We start from the raw sequence: 4759 nt of genomic DNA, 5'->3' as shown, positions 1-4759 counted from the left end.
TGAGGTACCATTTCACGCCAGTCAGAATGACTGCTATCCAAAAGTCTACAAGCAATAAATGGTGGAGAGGGTGTGGAGAAAAGGGAACCCTCTTACACTGTTGGTGCGAATGCAAACTAGTACAGCCACTATGGAGAACAGTGTGGAGATTCCTTAAAAAACTGGCAATAGAACTGCCATATGACCCAGCAATCCTGCTGCTGGGCATATACCCCAAGGAAACCAGAATTGAAAGAGACACGTGTACCCCAGTGTTCATCACAGCACTGTTTACAATAGCCAGGACATGGAAGCAACCTAGATATCCATCAGCAGAATGGATAAGAAAGCTGTGGTACATATACACCATGGAATATTACTCAGCCATTAAAAAGAATACATTTGAATCCATTCTAATGAGGTGGATGAAACTGGAGCCCATTATACAGAGTGAAGTAAGCCAGAAAGAAAAACACCAATACAGTATACTAATGCATATATGTGGAATTTAGAAAGATAGTAATGATAATCCTGTATGCAAGACAGCAAAAGAGACACAGATGTATAGAACAGTCTTTTGGACTCTGCAGGAGAGGGTGAGGGTGGGATGACTTGGGAGAATGGCATTGAAATATGTAAATTATCATATGTGAAATGGATCGCCAGTCCAGGTTTGATGCATGAGACAGGATGATCGGGGCTGGTGCACTGGGATGACACAGAGGGATGGAATGGGGAGGGAGGTGGGAGGGGGGTTCAGGATGGGGACCACATGTACACCTATAGCAGATTCATGTCAATGTATGGCAAAACCAATACAATATTGTCAATGTATGGCTAAATCAATACAATATTGTATTGTATAAAGTAATTAGCCTCCAATTAAAATAAATAAGTTAAAAAGAAAAAAAGTGCAGTTTAGCTGCCTGGTTATAATTATCTACAAAGAAACACAATATTTTCTGGGGATCCCAACAAATGAGACTGCACACCTGAAGAAAAAGTTACTAATTCCCTATTGAAAAGTCAAGATACTAGAAAAAGTAATGCTGTGAGAGACTGAGGAAGATGCAAGGGATACAACCTATGTCTGAAACTTTACCACCTCCTCAAGAGGATCTTCCCTACTCCAAGAAATCAGAGAGAAAAAAATGGTAAATGATGCAAGCTAATGGACAAAATTGACATCATGCGAGAACCTTAGAACTAGGAATGAAATGAACTTGCATGTCTGTTTTTCTTTTCTCCATCTTAAATGTTTCCAGTCCTTTTTGTGGATACTGAAGCCATGAATTCTGCAATTTTACTACCTTTCTTGTTTTACCCTACCCTAGAAAAACATCCAAGGTATGGGTGTTTCTGGATGACTTTATACTTATTCTTTCTCCTCTGAGGTTCCCATGCAAGCTGGTACTTCTGAAGTCTTCTGAAGTATATATCTTGTCTGTTGATGTGCTTGATAATATCAGAAAGGGACCTGTTATGTAACTAAGGGGTATGATATATTCTGGATAGAGTGTTTTTGACATTTTGCAAGGCATCCAGGTTGATAAATATCTGCTTTCAGAAGCAAAAGGGGGCTATGGGAGAACAGCAGTCTCACCCAATGCTGAAAAAGTACACCCAAATTATAGAAAATCTGTATTTATGGGTGGAAAAATTCTAACCATTTAATAAAAAGGATAAATCTGGTTGGTACAGTTTACAATAAAGCAAATACATGCCAATGTATAAAACATATTTTCTGCTTCTAGCTCAAACAAAATGTATAAAACCAGTAGAGAAATATGAGAATGGAGCATAATTTTTAAAAATGGATATTTACCTTATAATGGTCTTATTTATTACCTGTAAGGAAGAAAGGAAAATTTGACAAGGAGATTGATCTGTTTATAGAACTGTCCATGATCTGAGAGTAATAATAAGTAATAATTGTAATAATAAGTAATAAGTAAATAAGTAAAAATAAGTAATAATTGGTCTGATATCTGTGCTATCCAATCTTGCTACTTTCTTAACCTCTGTGTCTGAGTTGGCTAATTATCTTTATGTAGTCTGTTTACTCTGTTCAGCTTTATTGTCTTTACCTTTAGATAAAGAGTTAATGTTTGTATTTGAGTTTACCTATGTAGGCTTTCAATACTTGTGGCAATTGATTCCACAGAAATTCAAAGATTCACTTACTGTATTCTCTAGGTATTTACAAAAAAAAAAAAAACTTAAATAATTATCTCTGCTTTGAGGCTCCAAAGTAATTTAACACTGGTTGATTTACTGATAGCTGTTTACATGCTAACAATGAAGATACTTTAACTTTACTAAATTTCTTAGTCTCCCAAGACACAACATCTTCCTGAATATGTCACAACATTATCAAACTGAAGTCAAATATTTGACATGTATATAGCTCCAATTGCATTGCATATATGCAGTAGGCCAGCAGACAGAATATAGTTGTATCCTGAACTCAGCCTAATATACAAATGAAACAATGTCACACACACACACACACACACACACACACACACACACACACACACACCTACATTGATTTGGAGAGTTGTTTGTGGATCCTTGCCTTTTATGTAAAGCCTAAGCCTCTCATGGTATGTTACATGAAATAATAAAATTTTAGTACAAATAAAATAAAGAAGCCTTTCACATTCTTAGAATAGACGTTTCTCTTTCTGTGTTAGTTTTTAACTTTAATAAGACCTTCTACATTTTCTGTAAAAAGATTTAGGGTGTTTCTAATAGTGAGCTTGTTAAAAATCAGGCCTTGATTTTAGGCATATTGCTTCCTTTTCTGTGTTATTGGTTTTTGTTGCTCTGGGAACACAAAGGTATTCACAAGGCATTATAGCAAGAACTCCCTGATTAAAAGACAGGCTTTAACCTTAGAGCACTTAATTTACTTATAGATACCTCATGATATTACTATTTTACAAGTTTTTTAAGATTCATTTCTCAATTTACTGCCAGTCTAGTTATGAACAAGTCTTATTGTCTAATTCAAATATGATTCTTTGCAAGTGTAGCCTCATTAACCCAGCTACTGTGTTGCCTTATACTGAGAAAACAGGTTGAATATGACTGTCTCGTGGCCATTGATATAGATATTGGACCTTGGTCTGATTTACATAATATTCCTATTCCCAAAGGTGACTTAATACTGTTCACTGAACCATAGGGGACTATAATAGTATGTTATGCAGTAGTCAGTCCTCATGAGATTTTAGAGGTTTCTGTTCCCTCAAACAAAAAGTTAGTCCAAGCAGCAATCTGTTCATTCATTTATAATTTTATTTGTGTTTCTTTTTTACTTATGTAGTCTAACTATAGGTTTGTCAATGTATTTGTCTTTTCCAAAAAAACAACTTAAAAATATTTATATTGTTTTGTCTAGTCTCCATTTCATTTATTTCTTCTCTGATCTTTATTATTTCCTGACTTCAGATAACTTGGAGCTTAGTTTCTTCTTTTTCTGGTTTTTTGAATTGTAAAGTTAGATTATTTGAGATCTTTCTTTTTTCTTAATATAGACATTTATTACTATTCAGTCTTAGAGAAGCTATTGCTTCACCTCAGAAGTTTGGATATGTTGTGTTTCCATTTTCACTTGCCTTGATTATTTTAATTTTATTTCTTTTATGACTTTTTATTTCCTTTTTCACCCATTAGTTGTTCAAGAGTGTGTTGTTTAACTTCCACATATTTGTGAATTTCCCAACATTTCTTCTGTAATTGACTTCTATTTTCATACTACTGTACTTGGAAAAGACACATGATAAACTTAATAATCTCACTATTTTGTTAAGACATGTTTTGTGGCCTAACATATAATTTATCCTGGAGAATATTTCATGTGTGCTTAAAAGAATGTATATTCTGAAGCTGTTGGATAGAATGTTCTGTACATATTTATTAGGTCTTTCTGGTCTATAACATTAAGTCTGATGTTTTCTTAGACTCTTTGTCTGGATTATCTATTTTGAAAATGGGTTATTAAAGTCATCTGTGTTGTTATTCAGTCACTAAGTTGTATCCAACTCTTTGTGACCCCATGGACTGCAGCACACCAGGCTTCTCTCTCCTCCACTGTTTCCCAGAGTTTGCTCAAATTCGTGTCCATTGAATTCGTGATGCCATCCAACCATCTCATCCTCTGCCACCCACTTCTCCTGCTTTCAATCTTTCCCAACATCAGGGTCTTTTCCAATGAGTGAGCTTGTCAAATCAGGTGGCCAAAATATGGGAGCTTAGCTTCATTAACAGTCTTTCCAATGAAAATTCAAGGTTGATTTCCTTTAGGATTGATTGATTTGATCTCCTTGCATTCAAAGGGACTCTCAAGAGTCTTCTCGAGCACCACAGTTCGAAAGTATCAATTCTTTGAAACTCAGCCTTCCTTTTGGTCCAACTATCAAACCTACACATTATTACTGGAAAAGCCATAGCTTTGACTATATGGACCTTTGTTGACAAAGTGATGTCTCTGCTTTTCAATACGTTGTCTATGTCATAGCTTTCCTTCCAAGGAGCAAGCATCCTTTAGTTTCATGACTGCAGTCACCATCTGCAGTAATGATTTTGGAACCCAAGAAAATAAAATCTGTCACTGCTTCCACTTTTTTCCCTTCTATTTGCCATAAGGTGATGGGACTGAATGCCATGATCTTAGGGTTTTTTAAATGTTGAGTTTCAAGTGAGTTTTTTTCACTCTCTTTTTTCACCCTTATCAAAAGGTCCTTTAGTACCTCTTGACTTTCTGCCATTACAG

The sequence above is a fragment of the Cervus canadensis genome, chromosome 17 (genome assembly GCF_019320065.1).
Source record: "Cervus canadensis isolate Bull #8, Minnesota chromosome 17, ASM1932006v1, whole genome shotgun sequence".
NCBI lineage: Eukaryota > Metazoa > Chordata > Mammalia > Artiodactyla > Cervidae > Cervus > Cervus canadensis.
The sequence above is the reverse complement of the archived record's forward strand: the minus strand, read 5'-3'. Positions refer to the sequence as shown.